The sequence below is a fragment of the Triturus cristatus genome, chromosome 2_1 (genome assembly GCF_964204655.1).
Source record: "Triturus cristatus chromosome 2_1, aTriCri1.1, whole genome shotgun sequence".
Lineage (NCBI taxonomy): Eukaryota > Metazoa > Chordata > Amphibia > Caudata > Salamandridae > Triturus > Triturus cristatus.
The window spans coordinates 276,317,562-276,340,798 of record NC_140581.1 but is presented as its reverse complement, the minus strand read 5'-3'; the positions used below and the strand labels follow the sequence as shown (position 1 = coordinate 276,340,798).

Sequence of the window (23,237 nt, the reverse complement as noted above, 5' to 3'; positions counted from 1 at the left end):
TTTATGTCTTTCTAAAAGGTTTTGCTAGCCAGGAAAGCAGAGAACCTTTTACACATGATACTGTGTTTATTATAGACCCAAAAGTCTCCTCAATAATAAATTCTAGAGACTTATAAACAGAGATTCCTCACCGTTTGAACATTCACCGGGCATCAGACTCAAGCCAAAAGCTTTTTCAGCAGTTCGAGTGCCGCTAGTTGGTGGCATGCTGCTTCCCACTGGCGCCATTCCTCTCTGAAAATGATGTGCAAAGTCTATATAGTAATCACACCTATGTGCTGATGTCAGTTCCTTTCTTTACATACCACCAGATTCTTGTCTCTTTGAGACCTCTTTACCTCACAAATTTACAGTGTACATGGGAAGTGTCCCCTTCCAAGATGACAGGGTTTAAATCTTATAGGAACTGACACAGACAAATATTTGTGACAGATCCTCATTTGATTACCATGTGGTGCCTTGGGTTGAGTCACAACTCTAAGGCCTGCAGGTACTGTGTATTGATGAGCCCGAAGGTCATACAGGATCAATAGGTGAAACTATACATCGCCAATCACCGAAAGACTCTTCAATGAGATTGGCCAAGTCCAAAGGTTGGTCTCAGTCCTGATCCAGAAGTCACACAAGTCGATCCCGAAGTTGATTGTCGTCAAAGGAAAGACATAAAGAATCCAAACAGAACTCACCCCTTCCCACCACTCTCTTACTTCTGAGAATGACCAAAGGCATCCCCATACCTCTGGGTCTTTCTCTCGAAGCAGTTTGACTTCGGATTCACTACTCAAACTTGTACTGGAACAACCCAAGTCTCCAGGGTACCTGCGACACTGAGGTAGATCAAAGAGTTCTGCGGTGCCATGCTCTGACTCTTTCTATCCCTTCCGATTCCCTCTGGCACACATGGTAGCCCCAAGGACCCGAGAAGCCCTCCATCTGGGATACCACCAGCATGTTTGCCCTGGGTGCCTGTTGAATTCTCCAAAACTTAAACTGGGCCTCCCTCAGCTCCTGTAATGACACCACCTCCACGATCCATGCTAGTTCCCAGAGCATCAGCTCCAATTAAGGCTCCATCAATGCTGGAGGATGAGGTACACATTTTGTTCTCCGACTCAGTCATTGCCACTATGACCTCGACCTAAACTGCATTCGATTTCTATCAATCCACATTCTGCACCGCTTGACACCTCACCTCAGAACAGAAGATCCCATACACTATATTCCTCGTTTGGCATAGATTCTGACAACAATTATAATGCAGGTGTTAAAATTGGCCAACCTTACCATTAAGAGAATTGGTTTGATGACCTCAAAGAGTTCAGCTGCCTTGATCCCTCTCCTGACTGGTATTTTCACATCTCCTAGATCTTGCTTCTGAGGACAGTGCATCATTTGTGATGGTCAGGTGGAGGACAGCCAGAGTTCTCGACCTCCAGCTCCCCACCTTAGACCTCAGTACCAATGTCTTTACTGAAGTTCTCCAGTCAGGGCAAACCACTTCTGAGCCCCAATACTCTTTAACAAGGCACTCATTGATACTTTGCCAGAGACCTGGGTCAAAACTTGCTCTGGCCCACACGTGAATCGTTAAATTTTGAGACACCATCGCTCAGCCCCAGGCGACCCCGCATTTTTGTCTCAACACCCCTCTCCTGAGAGCTTAGTCATGCAAGCAACTACCAGTTGAATAGGTAGTCCAACTGAGTGGAAGAGGGTATTTTCTTCCACCAGTTTAACCTTCAGGTCTGTCAATGCCGTGGTTCCCCATGCTCTGTGGGATTTGGTGGTTCAAGTCATCTCAGGTATTCCGGAAGACCTCTGACCCAAGCATTACAGGACAGCTTTGATGCAGTCAAGTTTACAATTAGATCTCACAGATTCCATCAGCTGACACATGACACGAGTGTCACCACACCTGGCTGCGATCAACAACTTTTTCAGGCTATATTCAGTCATCCCTTATTGTCATTCCCTTTAATGGGGCTAGCCTCTTTAGAGACAAAGCAGATTCCACTCTGGAGCAGTTTAGAGAGAACAGGGCCATAGAACGCTCCTTGGGCCTATCTGCAATACCTCGCCTTACCGTTCCTTTTGTGGTTTCGACAGAGGTACCCCCATGCAGACAGCCACTTCAGCCTCCTCAGAGTGCCCGTCAGTTATACAGCCGAGGCTATGGCACCCTTGACCTTGTGGTCAGAGTCAATGAGCCAGTCAACCATCTGCCCGACTCACTGTCCCACCTGTCAAACCTGTTTAGCATGACTTTAGTGGAGCACGCCACCCATTTGGAGGCAGATCCAACATTTCTTTCCAGGTTGGCCGACCATAACATCGGAAAGGTAAATTCTGACAATTGTCCAGAAGGGATATGCCTTACTCTTCTTAGCCACTTTACCGCACCTTCCAACAACCATGGACTGACTGACGGAAGACCATCTGTCCGTCTTACTGCAAAAAGGGCAAGCCCGGGGGCGTGGCCAAGTGGTCCAACATGGTGGACACGCTGTCCCAGAGCTCCCGTAGTCCCGTCATAATCCGACGATTATCCTGCAGTTTCGGCCCGTGAAATCCTACCTCTACTGCCTGTAGGCGGTGCCTCTACCCCGCCGGCCTTCCGGGGTATTGCCTACGGAGATTCCCCCTCACCCCAGGCCGGTGGCACGATCCAGATTGCGGTGGTGCTGAGGCCTAAAGATCCTCAGCCTTGATTAAGAGGCGACACCAGAGCGCAAGACGAGCGACTGCTGCTTGGGGCAGGTGGTGTGCGGAGACTGGGGTGTCGCCCAGAGACATCCCTGCGGTGCGGCGGCTGCTCTGCGAGAGGAGCCAAGAGTGATTCGCCTGAAACTCGGCAGCCACTCCAGTACGTGGTGATTCGGATTCGAGGCCTCGACTGAGCGGTGATATCGGAGTGCAAGACCAGTGACTGCTGCTCGGAGCCGGAGTGGTGCAAAGATGGAGACATTGCCCAGGGACATTTATGTGGTGAGGCAGCGGGCGGCTGAGCCACGTGAGGTGCTGAGAACGAACTGCCTGGAACTCGGCAGCCGTACTGCGCCCAGTGTGCTCACCTACGGCAGGCGCGGGCAGGAGAGGTGCGTGGAGAGGTCTGTGCAGAGGTGTGTTGTTGGGGCGGGCAAAACCCCCTCGCCCCATCCAGCAGTGTGCCCCCCCATTGAGAGGTGTGATGACCAATGCCTGTGACGCGGCCATACACCATCCCGTCAGCGACCAGATCGTGGGGCAAGCACCGTGTTGGCCGACGCCGCTGGGCTGAGTGTCCATCCATGCCCAGGCTCAGGCTCGCAGGACTGGCGCTGGGGTGTGTGGGATGCTCTGCTATGGATAGTGGGGCTTGAGCGGATGCCAAATAATTCTCGCCACATTAAGACGTGTGGGGGGCCTAGCCGGTGTCGCGGGGCAGCCATCACCCTCATGTTTTTTTTTTTTGTTTGTTTTTTATTGGTATTTCAAAATTATACAATATACAAAACGAAATAAAAATAAACCCTCAGACTGTAGCATAACCACATTTGTCTTACAGTGTAGACAGATCCGGCAGTTGACCAGCAAGCCACATATACCCCAGGTGTTGCACGAGAACTACTTAGTCCATTGTACATATTTGTAGATAGTCAGTTAGGTATGTCCAATAGTTTATGGGTTTGGCTCCAGTGGGCAGTTCCTCCATATAGGTGTGGAGCATGTCCTTACAGTACGTCAGGTCTCGAAGCCACTGTCGTAGCGTTGGAGACGTCTTACTATCCCAGCACAAGGAGACTCCACGTTTTGCCACTAATAAAGCAACAACACAAAACTTACGCTTACGAGCCCGCATGTTCTGAACAAGGCCCAATAAACATGTGCGAACAGTACAATCAACATCTCCACCCACCATTTTTCCCAGTGTCGTAGTAACATGAAGCCAGTATTCATGCACCTCTGCACAGCCCCATGCCAGATGCAGAAAATCAGCACCATCTGCCTTACAGCGCTTACAGGTCGCCTCTGAGCGTAGGCCATAGGCATACAGCCTGGCTGGTGTGTAGTACGTTTGGTGGAGTTATTTATAGTGTACCATTTTCAAATTGCCGTTAGGCGCAAGTAAACTAGTTAGAGCGCACGCTGTGGACCATTCCTCCTCTGTGAGTGGGCTATCAAGAGCTGCGTTCCATTTCCCCATCGCCTGAGTTGTCTTGCTATCTATATCCTCCTGTAGTTTAGTGTACAGATTGGATACCATGTGTTTATTGTTGGGTGTAGTGAGCACCCACTGTAGAGTGGACATCTGTGATGGCTCCTCAGGGTAAGAGGGGTACAATGGCTTGATCGCATTTTGTAGCCTGTAGTATGTGAATCTAAATAAAGTTGTTTGGTTACTAACATATGTGAGCTCAGTGAGTGTTTTAAAAACTCTATTACAATAAAGATCCCCCATCTTGTCTATACCGGCCTGTTGCAGCTGTTTCTGACCCACTTGCTCTTGCGTAACGGATAACTCAGGATGATATAAAAGTGGCAGTGCTTGTGCGTATAACGGGTATTTGCCTGCTAATTTCCCAATTCTATGCCATGCAGCAACGGTTGCATCTATAGAATTAATGTCTCGACTGTGGAGTGGAGACCTACGATGCGTGATGATGGCTTTCAGTGGAATTGGAAGTGCATCCCCTTCTTCTATGGCAACATGAGGGAGATACGGGACATTATGATACCAGTAATGCGCAAATTGTGCTTGCGCACACAGAAAATACAGCAGAAAGTCTGGAACAGTGAACCCACCACGTGCGAAAGGCAATGTGAGGGTATGTAATTTGATGCGGGCTTGCTTGCCAGCCCAGATCAGCTTTGTCACCATGGCGGAGATTCGTTTGAAAACCTGTGCTGGGGGTGTAATTGAGATGGTATTGAACAGATATAGAAATTTCGGTAGTATAACCATTTTGACAATAGCTAAGCGATCAGCTAACGTCAGTGGCAATTGGATCCATCGCCCGATTTTGTCTTCCATTGTATCAATTGCCCTGCCATAGTTATAGCGAAGCACAACCTCTGGATCCCGGTGGAACCAAACTCCCAGATATTTAACCGGTTCTGATTGCCATTCCAATGGAAATTCAGTTGGGTGTGGGACCATGGAATCTGTTAATGATATTATTAGAGATTTGGGCCAATTCATTTGCAATCCTGAATGTAGACCAAAATGAATATATTCCCTCAGCAATGGGGCCAGATTCGTCTCCGGATCCCGTACGTATAACATCATGTAATCCGCGTAAAGAGATATGTGCAGCGGTCGTTGTGGGAATTGGAGCGCCGAATAATGATGACCTTGCCGTATCTTACAGGCAAGGGGCTCAAGGGCTAGTGCGAATTTCAATGGGGACAGCGGGCATCCCTGCCTCGTCCACCTGGCTATTGGGAAGGCATCGGATACGTATCCATTCGCTCTGATCCGTGCCGTAGGGTCCGTATATAATGTCTGCACCCATCGTAAAAAGATAGGTGGAAATCCCATGTGGCGCAAAACGGTGTATAAGTACGGCCACTCAATAGAATCGAATGCTTTCGCTGCATCTAGGAGAACCGCAACAGCTTTAGTACTAGGCATTAAATAATGAGATAGCGCAAACAATGTCCTGGTGTTATGGGTGGTCGATCTGGTCGGGATAAATCCGGACTGATCTGGTAGTACCAGTCTTGTCATTAGGGGCTGTAGCCTGGTGGCAAGAAGTTTGGCCAATATTTTAGTGTTCACGTTTATAAGAGACAGCGGTCTATAGGAGTCGCTACTCTCTGGGTCTTTGTTGGGCTTTAAAAGTGCAATGAGCACCGCTTCTCTTAACGTTGGTGAGAGCAATTGTTTGTCGTGCGCATCTCCATACATCTCAACTAGATGAGGAGCAAGCTGTCCTGCAAAAGCCTTATAAAATTTGCATGTGAACCCATCGGGGCCAGGGGCTTTTCCGATAGGAAGGGAGTTAATAACCGCCGTGACTTCCTCCACAGTGACAGGCAAGGATAAATACTTCCTATGTGTATCGGATAACCATGCAATCGCGATGTCATCTAAGTATTCCTGGATTTCAGCCGCCCCAGCAGTATTGCGCGCTGCGTATAGTTCCCCATATGTTCTCATAAATTCACCCAATATTTCCTGCGCTTCTTGCTTCAACGCCCCTTGTTCATCGATGATCGCTAGTATGATCTGATGTGGCCTACTTGTGCGTATCCTGTCAGACAATACCTTACCCGGCCTGCCCCCCTCTCCATATGAACGCGCTACCTTATGTTTCGTGATGTACTTCAGTTCATCGTCAGCATATGTTTGGTATTCAGAGAGTACGGTCCTTATATCCCCCAGTAGTTTGACATCTTGTGTACGTTCATATTCCCGCTCTAATGCTTGCAGAGTATTTTCCCTCTTACATAGCTTCTCACGTATATCCTTTAATATGCCAGCACAGGTACTGATGCACACTCCCCGGACCGTGACTTTAAAAGCCTCCCACAATAGACCTGGGTCATCAGTACTAGGTGTATTCAAATCAAAGTATTCAGTTATGGCCTTACTCAGTGTATCTGTAAACGTGGTGTCTAACAGTACCTTAGAGTTAAAACGCCATGTGTATGGTGGAGGCATGTAATATGGTATGTTTATATAGACAGTACCACAGGATTGTGAGCCGATAATGTTCTAGGAACATGACTCACACTTCGAGTCCATAGCAGTACTTCACTGGTCCCTAACCAGTAGTCTATACGGGACCAGCTATTGTGAGCCGCTGTAATGTGTGTGGACTCCCTCCTATCTGGGTAACGAGTGCGCCAAATGTCATGTAGCCCCTCTTCTCTCATAATGTTGTGCAATACTTCCACAGCTCTCTGGTGTGGTTCTCTAGAGGCGCCTGATCTATCTAGGTTGTTGCACAAAGCAGCGTTAAGATCCCCGCCCCAGAGTATAGTCATCCCTTTCAACTCATGTATTTTACGCCATATTTCTCTATAGAAATCGGGGTCATCTACATTTGGGCCATAGGTGTTAACAAAGGCTATACGCTGACCTCGGAGTCTTCCTGTTATGATAACATAGCGTCCTAAATCATCCCGCACTGTACTATCTATTTGGAGTTGCGTCCCCTTTTTCACCAATATAAGGACCCCCCTAGAGTAGGATGAGTATGATGACTTGTATATCGCCTCTGCCCATTTTGGTCCAATAGTAGTATTAGCGTCAGGGGCAATGTGAGTTTCCTGAAGTAATGCTATGTCGATTTGCAGCCTATCAAAGTAGGCAAATACCTGCCGTATTTTTTTCGGGTTGTTGAGTCCCCTAACATTCCATGTCAGTAGATTTAGTTGGGTTTGACGCAATCTAGCTGCAGACATAGACACCGATTAAAATATCGTCTAAAATCAAATATCCTGCCACCTGCAGGTACATCATCTGTGACTTTATAAAATGCTGGTAAACACATTCATACAATTGTTATGCTGTAGAGTTACACTGTATCTCACGCACGACAGTCTGAGTAACAGTCCCCCACCCCTTCCTCCCCCCACCCACTTCAGCACCCCAACTTTGCCAAAGCCAAATCCCTAACAAAAGAAACAACATCTCAGGAACATTTTGTGGGGAGCACCCGCCTAAGGGTACAACTGAGGGCACACGCCTCCATCCAACAACATGGATGTGGTCAGGCGTACGTTACATATGCAGATCCAGTAGTGCCCATAAGTGGGCAAGTATCTCAATGCTACCATAGATCCATATAACACTGTCTGGAATATGCTGTATAGTAAAAAGAGCAGGGCATGTAGCGTAGCCTGTAACAGTTTATATCGGTTGGTGTATGCATTACAGTAACAGTTAAACAGATGCATCAGGGTCTAGCTGCATCACAACTCAGCACAGCGACAGTTCCCTGTCCAAGCCCCGATCACCATCGTCGACAGCATCCAATATGTATGTTGTGTACACTATTACTCATTGCGTACAGTGTGGTAATGCATCAGACGGGCAGTCAGTGTCTAGTATCAGAGTACATCATCCTAGTTGCTATCTGTCTGACAGTTCCAGAAAGATCCCCTGAAGAGTATTGGAAGCATACCAACCTTACAGGCAGTGTCCGCAGAACGCAACAAGCACATTCTGATTTACATCCCCAATTCGAGCTGATATCAGCAGCCCCGCCGCTCAGGTCCATCCAGCCCGTACTAGAGGAGCAATCTGGCGAGTTTCACTCGGAGTCACGGGACTGTTCAGTGTGCCTGCGCTCCCTGCGCTGACCAGCCAGCTTTTTGATGAAGTCGTGTGCAGCCTTTGGAGAGTGGAGAATCGTCGACTTACCATCCTGTGTCACCCTAAGCCGAGCCGGATAGAGCATTGCATACTCTACCCCCAGTTCCCTCAGACGTTTTTTCGATTGGATTAAATTCTTTGCGCCAGTTGTACCATCATGGTAAAATCCAGATAGAACGCCAATTCTTTGCCCTGATATGTTACTTGCTGCTTCTCCCGCGCCATACGTAATTTGGCGTCACGGTCTCTGTAATTCAGGAGCCGGGCCACTATAGGTCTTGGCGCGGCGCCTGGCGGGGGTCTTGGAGCCAACGATCTATGGGCGCGTTCCACTATGAGGACCGACGAGAACTGATTAGCATCGAACACCGCTCGCAACAGCCCCTCCACATAGGCCTCCATTCGCCCAGTATTGGTGGATTCCGGTATTCTCGCGATTCTGATGTTGTTGCGGCGCGATCTCGCTTCTAAGTCCTCCACCTTTGTTTTGAGGGCTTCCATCACTTTCTCCATATCCGCACATTTGCGCACTGTATTTTGCGACTCGTCTTCCACAGATGATATAAGTTTTTCTGCCTCATCCAGACGCGCACCTTGTTTATCCAGCTTTGTTGATATATTATCTACACGATTTGTTAAGGATTCCAGCTTACCATTGATTTCTTGCAGGCTGTGTTGTATTGCTGTGAGGACTTGCTCCATGGGGGGACTTGCCTCAGCTCCCCCTTCTATTGCGTCATCCGATGGTACCAACACACTTTTCGTTTGGCGTTTCGTATCAAAGGATAGCTTTGACTGCTGCTTGTCCGACTTTCCCATGATAGGAGTGGCCGACCCCAGTTGTCTCAGTGCCGGATACACGTAAACACCACCTACGGAGATGCCACCGCACCTCAAATCACCTCGCTACTACCGTGGACACCAGTCCTCGGCACCTCCTTGGCGGGTATCGTGGGCCTGAGCGACGCACTGCTCCAGCGTCAGATGCCAGCTGATTTAACTTTGGATGCAATGCACCCCGTGTGGGTCACCCCTACGGTGGCTCCCAGTGTCAAGGAGCTGCCCCTCCACCGTATTTACAAGACGCCGGGTCCGCAGAGGCTTACAGGCATCCACTACCATCAAGAGAGCAGGGCGCTGATTGGGATATCCACAGCAGGTTCGCCGATCGTCTTCTCACATCCCCGCACTCACTGCAATGCCACCAGCACTACCTCGCAATCTTCAGCCGGTTCACGCGCTGTTCAGTATTTAGATGCAGCACACTTTGGGTACCATATATGTCAACGAGTCCCCCCTCTCCGCTATAGATAACTGCAGCGACACCATTCCAAAGGGCAGCTCACGCGCACAGAGTACGTAACTCAGCAGCAGGGATGCCCGTACATGATGTCAGCAGAGCGCACCGGTCACAGTCTCTCCACATTATTGTCACCCTCACCTCCAACTGGCATCCCCGCCTCCACGCAGCAATATCCAGAATCTCCACTCGACCGAGAGCTCCAGGGTGAGCCTCATCGGTATCGTACAGCCGCCATTTTGTTCCTACAGTACAAGTTACCTGCTCAGCAGCTGCACAACGCTCCAGGCAGATAAAGCAGCGCTTCAGGCGGTGGCAGTAGCTTCACCGAGAGCTCCGATCATGCAGGGGCCAGATTCCATCTTCGCAGCTAGTTGCTAGGCTGCTCGAAGCGATGTCGGCAGCGGGACAGTTGCGCCGCAGGGTGCCGCCATTTCGCCGGCAGTCCCGCTGCGGGGAGATCAACAATGCGATTAAAGCGACTTTTCCTGCTCGAAACCAGGCTCGCCACGCCAGCAAACCATGCCCCAGCACTTCCGACGTGCCCACACGCCTTTTATCGATGGTGGGTGATCCGCATTACGATCTTTTTCGCTGTTATTCGGACCTGACCGGCGGAGCTGCCTTAACAGTCAGCTATTCCGCTGTGCGCCCTCTAGCGCCCCCCACCCTCATGTCACAGTTGGAGCCGGATTTGACCATAGAGACACCCACCACCCCTAGGGCTGCAACACTCTTCGTGCTCGGCTGGCTACGTGGGGGGCCCGGAAGCTGACTTGGTCATTGCTGCTGCGCCCTAAGGACACCCCTCTCTGTCTGCGCCTGCGGTGGCTTGACCGTCAGGGCTGGACAGACAAATCAGTCAGGGTCAGGTGAGACCCCTTAATCATCTGCGGTCACTGGCCCCTGGGCAACTGGGGAAGTATTGTACCTGCGCTTACAATTATTCTACATGATTGTGCCGCCGTCTTGTCGGAGCTGGAGGGCCTGTTGCTTGATTGGCACGACCATAGAATTAGCTTTCTCATCTGAAACTGCTCCACCGTGACCAAGGACAAACCCCCAGCGGCTTCGGCGCGCCAAAGTATTGTGAACAAATATACTGGCACTGCAGCCCAGGGACCTAACTCAGGGGATTCGTTGCTGCCTATGCCTGACAATGCCGCCATATTAGCAGCCATTACACAGTCCAGAGACACTTTGGAGGCCAAGATTGTAGCAGTGGGCTCTGATGTCATGCTCTTACGGCAAGACCTTCACAATGCATTCCAGCGAATAACCAAAGCAGAAACTCGCATATCGACTGGGAAATATACGGTATCTACCCTCCAGAAGAAAATATCCTCCCTGGAGACGACCACGAAGGGTCTGGTACTGCGCATCAAGGATGCGGAGGGGTGCGCTCGCAGAAACAACCTCTTCTTTGTGGGGTTGCCTGAGGGCTGCAAAGGCAACGAAATGGAGGGTCTCCTAGTTAAATGGTTGACTGACTGGCTTCCCCCAGGGGTTTTGTCCCCTTGTTTTATCATTGAAAGAGCACACCGGGCCTTGCTACATAAATCTCTGCCCGGGTCCGTCCCAGGCCCATAATCACCAGATTCTTGAACTATAAAGACAGGGATGTTATTCTGTAGCAAGCCAGTCTTCAAGATTCCCTCCACTATACTTCAAATCCCGTCATGATATTTCGAGACTACACAAGGCTCATCTAACAGCGTCAACAATCCTTTACTGAGGCCAAGGCCAGATTGCAGACCTTCAAGATTCAGTACTCCCTGTTGTTTACGGCTAGACTGTGGGTGTCCTACAAGTCACAGACACACTTCGAATCACCTGAAGAACTTTTTAATTGGACGGATGAAGTTTTCAAGCTCAATCCTCACACACCGCCCAGAATAGATTCGGATTCATCATCAGGGGGCCCGGGCCATAAGATCTCACAGACTAATGATAAACAGCATCGCAGATCGCTCTCCAAGAGATGCTCCAAGACCTGCAGCAAGTCCTGCATCCGATCTGCAGAGGACACCATCTGAAAGAAACACGTTAGTTAGATTCCTCACCTTAGAATATCCCCAGGCGTCAGGCTGGATCCGGAAAGATTTTTGTAGCAATACCCCTTGCGCGTCGCTAGGCGTCGTCTGCGGCTCCGCGTCCGTCGTTGGCGTCGTGCGCCGGAATGACGTCGTTGGAGTACTTAGACGCCGCCCTCGCGCGCTGAAGTAAGTTCTTCTTTTTTCCGCGCCAGTAAGCGCCGATCCGGGAAGAGCTTACCCCTAGTCACTTTTTGACTAACTTTTTGACCTCTTGTGGTTACTCGACTCGACATCTGGTGCCGGTAGGATGCCTGGATTCAAGCATTGTGACGCCTGTCTCCGACTGATGTCGGCAACGGATCACCATCGCCGGTGCCTGTACTGCCTGGGGGCCGACCATGACGCGGAGTCGTGCCCCGACTGTCAGGCCTTGACGTCGAAGGCTAGGCGGGAGCGGTCCCGTAAGCTACTCGAGCTTCGTCACTCGGCTCCGCGTCGCTCTCGGTCCCGGTCCAGGAGGAGGTCCAAGGACCGTTCGCGGAGCCGCAGCCATCGACATCGCTCGTCGGGATCTTCGGGTAAGTCCCGTCACTCCAAACACTCTAAGAAGTCCAAGCGGCGTCCTCGCTCTTCGGACTCCCCTCGCCGGTCGCGCGACCCGGCCGAGGGTCCGGTGGTTCAACCCCCACGGCTCCATCGGAGCCGCAGGAGCCGCGCTCGTCCCCATACCCTCCGGTCCCTGGGACTGACGCGACTCCGGCGGAGGTCAGTGCCTTCCTCTCGGCCATGAGGACTCTGGCTCCGCCGTCGACGCCTGCCGGCGCGCCTTCGGGCCCCGCAGGGTTGACTGGGCGGCCTCGCGTGCTGGCGGCTCCGGCCCCGGCGCCGTCGAGGGCTCCGGCCCCGACGCCGCAGGTCCCCGAGGGATCCAGGCCTGGATCTCTGCCGGCGCCGGTCGACCTCACGACGCCTCCTCCGCCCGCGCCGACACTCCGGTTCCGCCCCCGACACCGTCTCCGCACGGCGTCGAGCCTCACTTTAGCCCTATTCTGGACCCGGCGCCGGTACGACGCCGTCCGACGCCGTTACCGGCGCCGATGGGTGACCGCTTCATCCACGGTCCGGCTCCGATCATTCCTCCTGTCTACCAGGAATCTGATGATGAGGGCGACTGGGAGGGGTCTCAGGACCCTCTGGCCGAGCAGGCCCAATTGTCTCAGGACTGGGCAGAGGAATTGTGGGATGCCAGCGGTTTGGATACCTCCCCAGACGCTGGATTCATCTCTCCTCCGACTGTGGCCTCGGAGGAAGGTGCAGCCTTTTCTGTGGTGCTGCGCAAGGCGGCCGAAGCCCTAGGGCTCGAGTTGCCTGCTGTGGCTGTGAGGACTAATGTCCTCACCGAGGTCCTTGAACCGACAGCAAGCTCCACTGAGCCTCTACTGCAGTTTAATGAGGCCCTCATTGTCGTTCTCCAGGGCACTTGGTCCAAGCCCTCCACAGTCCCTCCTGTGGACAGGAACGTTGCCCGGCGCCACCGCCCTGCTCCGGGCGACCCCACATTCCTCTCCCACCACCCCACCCCCGAGAGCCTGGTTATCCAGGCCTCAACCTCCCAATCCTCCTTCCCGTCCGCTCCTACGGATAGGGAATCCAAGAGGTTGGAGCAGTTTGGCAAGAAACTGTTCTTGTCCCTGAGTTTGGGACTGCGGTCTTTAAATACCGCTTGCCTTTTGGACCGTTATTCCCACTCGCTGTGGGATACGGTGGAGGACGTGCTGCCCTTGTGCCCGGAGGAGGCCCGGGAGCTACTCACCCAAGCACTTGCTAACGGGCGAGATGCAGCACGGCACGCCATTAGATGTGGACTAGACACCACGGACTCGCTGGGTCGGGCGATTTCCACCACGGTGGCGCTTTGGCGTCACGCCTGGCTGAGGTCCACGTCGTTTTCGGGGGATGTCCAAAGCTCCCTCATGGACATGCCCTTCGATGGCACTCGCCTTTTTGGCGAGAAGGCGGACAGTGCGCTGGCCCGGTTCAAGGACTCCCGGGCCACAGCCAAGTCCTTGGGTCTTTCGGCCCCGCGGCCGCAAACTTCCGCCTTTCGCCCCTTTCGTGGCCAAGGAAGGGGCGCCTCCTCACGTCCGCCCAGTCACCGGCCGCAGAACCAACCTGCACGCCGTCGCGGACGTGGTTTCCGCCGAGGCGGTTCTGGAGGACAACGTGCCGGTCAGTCCACATCCACCCCGGCAGCATCCGCCTCAAAGCCCTCCTAGTCCGAGCTTTCAGGCCCATTCAACGCCAGTGGGGGGCAGAGTTCGCCATCACCTGCTCCACTGGCGCTCCATCACTTCGGACAGGTGGGTGCTGCAAATCGTCCGAAGGGGCTACTCCCTCCCCTTCGAGACAACACCTCCAGCCATGCCACCGCAGAACCACCGTATGTCGGGGGATCATTTGCATCTTCTCCAGGAGGAGGTTTCGGCCCTCTTGGCCAAAGAGGCCGTCAAGCGCGTTCCTGGTCCAGAAGTAGGTCGTGGTTGCTATTCCCACTACTTTCTGGTTCCCAAGAAGGGCAAAGGAGGCCTACGCCCGATCTTGGATCTCAGAAGCGTGAACGCCTTCCTCCGGAAGGAACGGTTCAAGATGCTAACTTTGGCTCAGGTTCTTGCTGCCCTAGACCCTGGAGACTGGATGGTAGCGTTGGACTTGCAGGACGCTTATTTCCACATCCCCGTCTTGCCGGCCCACCGGCGTTACCTACGGTTCACGGTGGGTCAGGAGCACTTTCAGTTCACCGTGCTCCCCTTCGGCCTCAACAGTGCCCCTCGGGTGTTCACAAAAGTGATGGCGGTGGTCGCAGCTCATCTGCGCAGATCAGGGGTCACAGTCTTCCCCAATCTCGACGACTTGCTGTTGAAGGCTGGCTCGCCCCAGCAGGTCGTCTCCCACCTCCGGACTACGGCAGACCTCCTGCATTCGCTGGGGTTCTCCATCAATGTGCCGAAGTCGCACCTGAGTCCCTCCCAAACGCTCCTTTTCATAGGGGCGGTTCTCGATTCGGCGCAGTTCCGGGTCTATCCGCCGGAACAGCGGGTCCTGGACATTCGAGCCCTGATTCCCATCTTCTGGCCTCTGTCCTGGATTGCGGCTTCTGGGGCTGATGGCCTCCTGCATCCTGTTAGTACCTCACGCCAGATGGCGGATGCGGGCTCTGTAGTGGGACCTGAAGTTTCAGTGGGCCCAGCATCGAGGCAACCTGTCCGACCACGTCTTGATCTCGGAGGGCACTGCGAAACAGCTGCAGTGGTGGCTCACGAATCGCGATTGGGCCAGCGGCAGATCCCTCTCCCTTCCCCAACCGGAGCACGTGGTAGTGACGGATGCGTCCCTCCTGGGATCGGGGGGCCATATGGGAGAGGCGGAGATCAGAGGACTCTGGTCTCCGGCGGAGACTCTGCTCCATATCAATCTTTTGGAGCTGAGGGCGATCTGACTTGCACTGAAAGCCTTCCTTCCCTCTGTCCGGGGAAGTGTCGTGCAGGTGTTCACAGACAACACCACCGCCATGTGGTATTGCAACAAACAGGGCAGGGTGGGGTCGTGGACCCTTTGTCAGGAGGCCCTGCGCCTCTGGACATGGCTGGAACACCACGGCATCACCCTAGTGGTTCAACATCTGGCGGGCTCTCTGAACGCCAGAGCGGACGAACTCAGCCGCCGGTACATGATGGCTCACGAATGGCGTCTGAACTCGGACGTGGCGCAAGGTCTCTTTCTGCAGTGGGGAGAGCCTTGGTTAGATCTATTCGCCACCGAAGAGAACGCGCAATGTCAGCAGTTCTGCGCATTGGAGTTTCCAAGGCGCCACTCGCTCGGAGACGTTTTTCGTCGCGAGTGGAGTTGCGGTCTGTTGTACGCCTTTCCGCCTATACCACTTCTGCCCAGAGTGCTGAAGAAGATCAGGCGCGACCGGGCCCAAGTCATCTTGGTGGCTCCGGATTGGGCACAAAGGTACTGGTATCCCGAGCTACACAGTATGTCCATCGATCCCCCGCTACGACTGCCTCTTCAGGAGGATCTTCTGTTGCAGCAGCAGGGGACAGTCCTCCACCCGAACCTGTCCGGCCTCCACCTACATGCGTGGAGATTGAGCGGCGGCAGTTGATGCCATTTGACTTGCCTCCTGAAGTCTGTGATGTCATTCTGGCAGCCAGGCGTCCCTCCACAAAGACGGTATACACCTGCCGGTGGAACAAATTTGTGGCATGGTGCACAGCAAAGGCTGTGGATCCCCTTTCTGCCCCTCTTTCTGAGGTTCTCCTCTTTCTTCTTTCTTTGGCCCAGCAGGGCTCTGCTCTGGGCACCTTGAAAGGTTATCTTGCTGCTATCTCTGCCTTCCTACGGCTTCCTGATCAGCCTTCTCTTTTCAAGTCCCCTGTTGTTTCACGCTTTCTCAAGGGCATTACTCATATGTACCCTCCTGTTCCTTTCGTAATGCCTCAGTGGGACTTGAACCTTGTTCTCACTTTTCTGATGTGTGCTCCCTTTGAGCCCCTTCATAACTGTCCCATCCGTCTTTTGACTTTGAAGACTGCTTTCTTGGTGGCAATCACCTCCGCTAGGCGGGTGGGTGAGCTCCAGGCTTTGTCATCTAAGCCTCCCTTCCTTTCAGTTCATCCGGACAAAGTTGTCCTCCAGACACGTCCTTCTTTCCTGCCTAAAGTCGTGACTCCCTTTCACATCGGGCAATCTGTCACGCTGCCCCCCTTCTTTCCGCCTCAGCATCCTTCAAAAGATGAAGAGAGGCTCCACCGTCTGGACCCAAAACGTGCGCTATCCTTTTATTTGGACCGCACAAGACAGTTCCGGGTGGACGACCAACTTTTTGTTGGATACGTAGGTGCTAAGAAGGGTAAAGCTGTACACAAGCGGGCCATCTCTCGGTGGGTCGTGTTGTGCTCTCTGCGGTAAGGGGAGGTCAGTGGCAGTGTCTCCCTACCCCGCTTGGTGCCAGGTATTACTTTCAGAGCAGAATTTTGCAGAGAGTTGTTGTATTTTATATCAGTGACTGCAATCTTTTAAAAACCATTTGCACTACATGACAAGATTTTAAACAAATGTTATTTTGCACGTTGTATTTCAATTGTAAACTACCTAATATATTCACTTTTGATCGATCGATCGATTCTCCTTAGACTTGTAAGGGGTACCAGGGCTGATTCCCGGTCTGTGCTTAGTGTCCAAGCCCGCCCGCCCCGGTCTGACTCGGTATCCAATACCGTTGAGCGGAGGGCGGGGCAGGTGAGAGCCAGACGCGCCCAGTAATCTCGAGGCAGTCGAGCGGTTAGTGCTCTAACACTAATTGGGAAGGACTATTTAGCCAGTCGTCGGCCCAAGCGCGCAGCGGTGGAGCGCAGAGGGGCCCTCGACAGCGCCAAATACTAGCCTAAGACCAGCCCGTCTGCGCCCGTCCGCGACAGGACGGGGCAAGGGGCAATGGGACCAACCATCTTCGACTCACGATCTTCCCTATCTACATGAAGAACCTATTCAGCCCAGGTACTACGCAAACTATGTGGGGAACAAATGCAAGACTGTGTAACAGGAGGGAGTCTCATAGTGGAAGGCCCATTTTCCTGCCGCCATTGTCGAACTGAGTCATGAAGCGTGCATTAAAGAGGGTAATATTACTTATATTCCCTCTGTCAATGTCAGTAAGAACATAACCAAAATACCTACGGGAAGGAAGAATCTACTCTGCACTATTAGGTCGCTACCCAAGCATACCTCATAGGTATGGGACCTAATCTCCAATGAACCAGATTTATGTTTCCTCACTGAAACCTGGCTGAAACCCCACTCGACCCCGGCCATTGCTTTAGCAATTCCTACGGGCTATAAAATAATTAGGCTGGACCGCCCCACGAAAATAGGAGGCGGGATTGCTATTATTCACAAACAAGAAATTAATTGTCTGGTTCTAACTGAACTAAGTACTCCGGATATTGAATTAATGATGTTCAAATCCTTTTCTTCTCCCAAAAATATACAGATGGGTGCCTTGGTTTATCGCCCCCCGGGCCCGTGTATGAATTTTTCTAATACGCTACTTGAGATTCTTGCTCCATATATCAGTAATGATAGACACTTCCTATTGGTTGGAGATTTTAATATACATAGTGAACAGAAAGACTGCAAGGAGGCACAGTCTATACTAAACGACCTATCTTTACTTGGGCTAACACAGCTAAATTCAGGGCCAACGCACAACGCAGGACACACCTTAGATCTGATATTAGCCAACTTTCCCACAGTTACTTGCTTACCCCCCACCCAAGTCAGCTGGACTGACCATTTTAATATTGAATTTTATACCTCTCATTCCAAGCATACTCCTTACAGACAGACTTCCCTTTCTAGTAAACGACGCCAATGGCATAAAGTCAATCAAGAAGTCTTTAAAGAGAACTTCATAGAGCCCTCTATTACCATATCGGAGAACATCGAAAGTGCTCTAAGGAAGTTTGAAAAAGCAACTGGGTTGGCTATAGATAATATAGCCCCTTTAAAAACATTTAAACCCCGTCCTGCAAATAAACAAGAAATGTGGTTCTCTGATGACCTTAGAGTTTTAAACAAGCAGCAAGGAAGCTGGAGAAAAAATGGAGAACCTCCCACTTGGTGAAGGACAGGAGTCACTACTGGGAAGCATTATCTACTTATCATAAAGCTATTCGTAATGCGAGAAAAACTCACATTGCATCCCAGATTACTGCTTCAGGGAATTCTCCCAGGGTTCTGTATCAGGTACTCCAATCATTGGTTAAACCTGTAGCCTGTGAAAGCTCTGAGCTGGTGTCTCAACAGCTCTGTGATAGTATATCTTCGTTTTTTTCTAACAAAATAGATACTATCTACGAGAAAATAGTTGCCTCGAATAATGTCTTGACTACTGACACAGCTCTTATTTTTAAAGATGTGGAACATAACCATAATACACATACTTTAGACATCTTTCCTCCCATTACCCCCAAGGACTTATTAGCACTGACTACGCAGATTAAGAGTGGCAGCCCGGACGATAAAATTCCAGCCAGATTAATGCCTATTTTACTAGAAACATTATGCCCTATGATTGAACAACTTGTCAATCTATCTCTTAATACGAGCTCCGTTCCCAGAGAATGGAAGCGTGTGTTAGTAAGGCCTATTAGGAAAAACACTGCTACCCCATGGACTGAAATGGCGAATCTTAGGCCCATCTCACTGCTACCTTTTCTGGGAAAGTTGACGGAAAAATATGTTAACAGACTCCTATCTAGCTTTATCGAAACAGCTGGTGGCCTGGACTACTCTCAATCTGGGTTCAGGCCAAAACACAGCACTGAGACCACCCTTTTGTCTGTTATGGATGATTTGCATATGTTTCAGGACAAAGGCCACTCTGTGATCTTAGTGTTATTAGATCTGTCGGCAGCGTTCAACACCGTGTCACATAACATCCTTATTAACCGGTTGTCGAACGTAGGAATTAAGGACAAAGCCCTTGCTTGGCTGAGGAGCTTCCTTTCCGATCGTACACAGACTGTCACCATGGGTACATATCGTTCTACGGAGGTAGAAATCACGAAAGGGGTGCCACAAGGCTCCTGTTTGAGCCCAACACTTTTTAACATCTATGTGGCACCCCTGGCAAGAGTGATGCGCAAATTTGGTTTCATCCCCGTGTCATATGCTAATGACACGCAGCTCCTCTTCCCATTTAAAACCCTTACCATGGAATTAAGGAGTTCCTTCTCTGCAGGCATGAAGGCTGTAGCACAATGGATGTCCACTAACTACCTACAGTGTAACGTCAGTAAAACTGAGGTTATGCTGTTCGGAGAAGCTAATATACTGTGGACTCCTGATTGGTGGCCACCTGATCTTGGCATAGTACCAAAGCCCAAACAGGTCGTTAAAAACCTGGGGATTCGCCTTGATCAGGATCTGTCACTAAAACAACATACCAACAACGTTGCAGGCATATGCTTCCACACCATCAGCCTATTACGCCAGGTCTTCCCCTTGCTGCCGGACCATTTTAGAAAAGTTTTAGTGCAAGCCGTTATCCTGAGTCGGATCGACTATTGTAATGGCCTGCTGCTCTCTGCCAATGAGGGAGTGTTGACTAGACTCCAGGTTATACAGAATGCGGCAGCTCGCCTGGTCCTTAATGCCCCTCCTAGAACAGCATCTAAGCCTCTACTGGATAAACTACATTGGCTCCCAATCCGTCAAAGGATAAAATTCAAAATATGCTGTCTGATTCAGAAGAGCATAAATGGACAAGGTCCCTCTTACCTGGAAAAGAAATGTATTCCCTATAATCCTTCCAGATTGCTCAGATCCAGTAGTAGACATCTGCTGGTAGTACCACGTGCCAAGAAAGCTAGGCACGGAAGCAAAGCTCTATCTGTGGTGGGACCTACATTGTGGAATAGTCTCCCTTCGACTCTTCGACTATGCTCTGAACATCTGACATTTAGGAAACAACTCAAAACTCTGCTGTTTAAAAATAAGATTTAGTTCAGCTCTCTCTCGTTCTGCTGGAGCGAAGGACCAACTGGCCCAAAAGCGCAGAGATACTCCTGTTGGAGTCGATTCTAGCGCTATACAAACTCTCAAATAAATAAAATATTAAGACCTGCTATTCTTTAGCAAAAAAGGTTCCTCCTGTTGGGCTACGGGCCCATTCTACTCGGGCCACAGAGGCCACGACTGCACTGGGACGGAGAGTCCCCTTGCAGGACATCTGTCAGGCGGCGACGTGGGCTTCGTTGCACACGTTTGCGAGACACATTTCTGCCTGGACAGCCAAGTCCGGAGGGATGGTCACTTTGGCCGTTCTGTTCTCCAGGACTTTCTGGTGTGATCTTGGTTCGCAGCCCCACCACCGGGGTTGGTATTGCTGGGGTATCTATTCTAAGGTGAGGAATCTAACTAACGTGTTTCTTTCAGATGAACAAGTTACTTACCTTCGATAACGATGTATCTGTAAGAAACATTAGTTAGTTAGATTCCTCACCGACCCACCCAGCCTCCCAGTTCTGCGAACCGACATCTAGGGTTAAGGTTCTCCCTTTCAGGGCCCTAGATTTTTTGGCACCAGTGTCGGTCTCTTGCATGGCTCAGCGTCCCTGGCGCGGAAAGCTATGTACAAGAACTGACGTCAGCGCGCGAGGGCGGCGTCTTAAGTACTCCGACGACGTCATTCCGGCGCACGACACCAACGACGGACGCGGAGCCGCAGATGACGCCTAGCGACGCGCAAGGGGTATTGCTACAAAAATCTTTCCGGATCCAGCCTGACGCCTGGGGATATTCTAAGGTGAGGAATCTAACTAACTAATGTTTCTTACAGATACATCGTTACCGAAGGTAAGTAACAGCATCCTAGCTCTGCACAGCTACATGAACGCTCTCCATACTGCTGACGGCATCGCCTTTGGGGCTACTTTTACTAGCGTTTTTCCCTGGACTCTAAAGACACTTGCATGCTCAAGGGACGCTTCTTTGGGATCCATTGGCAGAGGGTAGTACCTGACCCCCGTTGGGGTTGGGACGCCTATCACGCCGCAACAGATGCTTCATAGTTTGAGGTATAAGTGTGGGGGCAGGGGGATTGGGGTTTGGGAACGTTGATGTTTTTGTAGTTGGTGTCCAACTCCCATGATACATGTGTCCTAGCTCAGCTACATATGCCACACATGCATTAGTTTCCACCCATTTACACCACCAGCTACAACATCGCTAGATATGTCTAGGTTGTATGACAGACGTCTTTGCGTGATTAGTTGGAATGTACGGGGTCTGCTGGACAAGGTGAAGAGGGGGGCGGTGTTACGCCCGGCTAAACAATATGAAGCGGATGTTCTGTTTTTGCAGGAAACACATCTGTTGGGTAACAAGACACCATGCCTGATACGATTTGGATACGTACTGATTTTCCACTCGGGATTCACCCGGGGCTGTCTCTGGTGGCCATATTGATTCATCGCAGGATCCCCTTCCTTCATGAGAAAAGGTGGCCTGATCTCCAAGGTAGATTTATCATCATCACAGGCACACTATTTGGTGAACCATTCGCCCTAGGCAGTGTCTATGCTCCCCCGCCATTGGCCTGAAATCTAACAGAACGCCTTATGAGATTATGGGCAGAAATTCCCCCGTGCCTGCCAATAGTCGGGGGTGACTGGAACGATTATTATATGTCCCCATGCTGACAGATGGCGCAGCGCTGGCAGACCAGTAGAATCACGCAAGTCGAAACTACAGCTCCTGGCACAGGGGATGGACTGGGTAGATACTTGGTGACAACTGCACCCAACTGATAGTGGCTACACATATTTCCCTAGTGTCCATGGGTCCTTCTCTCGCATAGATTATGTTTTTATATCCATGTCCCATGTACATAGAGTAGATGCGACAGAGATATTACCTACAGGCCTCTCTGACCACTCCCCTGTACAGCTGGACCTGCTTATAAGCTCAATGCGCCCCCCCCCCCCTCGCTGGCTATTATCCCCATGGCATCTTCACGATGAACAACATAGAACCCATTTACACACCACCCTCTTAGACTATCTATCACAAAATACAGGGTCAGGAGAGTCCTCTGTGACTCTGTGGGAGGCTATGAAGCCGACTCTCCGAGGGGTGGACATAGCATTCTGTACGGCACAGCGCGGGCATCCCCGGGAGAAACTGATACAGATGGAGGCCCAACTCACAGAACTTGAATTCAAGAGCAGGAGGGAGGAGGGAAACATTGCACGTCGACAAATATTACATGCACAGCAGCTATATGCCAGTGAACTGATAGATGATGCTAAAACCGCGTGGCTTGCCACCCGTAGCAGAACATACCAGTGGGGGGGGACAAATCCAGTGCACTATTACATCCCCTCTGTCAGAGGACGCTTTGCCCCGTGACTATTCCAAGTATTCATGGTCCTGCCGAGGAGGTGCTCACCAATCCCTCTCAAATCGCAGCAAGTTTAGCTGGTTACTATGAGGGTCTGTATGCACCCAGCGAGACTATATCGTCACACCTGATTCATAAATTTATAGACGACTTGCCTCCACGGGCCCTGGCGGACTCAGTGAGAGAGGAGTTATATGTCCCAATAACAGCTGAGGAACTCCAGAGATCACTATCCAAGATGCTCCCCGGTAAAGCGCCTAGCCCAAATGGCTTCCAGTGCGAATTTTATAAAAATATCAATCCCTCATGACAGCCCCTTATTTAGCAGCACTCAATGATGCCTTGGGCAAACAGAGCCTTCCGGTGGACTGGCACCATGCAGAAATAGTAGTGTTTTTAAAGCCTGGTCGACCCCCTGAACAGCATGCTTCTTACTGCCCAATATCACTCCTTAATGTGGAAGCTAAGTTTCTTGCCAAAGTTATTGCTAATCGTATAGTACCACATATTACGGAGTTAGTCCACCCGGACAAAGTGGGCTTCATGCCAGGCCGTGCCATGCGCCACAACATTCGCCGTGTACACAAAACCATTGCGTCAGTGGACCACCTCTGCGAGCCAGCCACACTC

The 23,237-nt window shown here is 51.2% G+C and overlaps 1 protein-coding gene across 3 annotated transcripts in view; it reads left to right on the top strand.

Annotated features, from left to right (window-relative positions):
- Positions 1 to 23,237, top strand: part of CPLANE1 (ciliogenesis and planar polarity effector complex subunit 1) — a 2,680,747-nt gene that overhangs the window by 2,104,037 nt on the left and 553,473 nt on the right. The window lies entirely within an intron of this gene.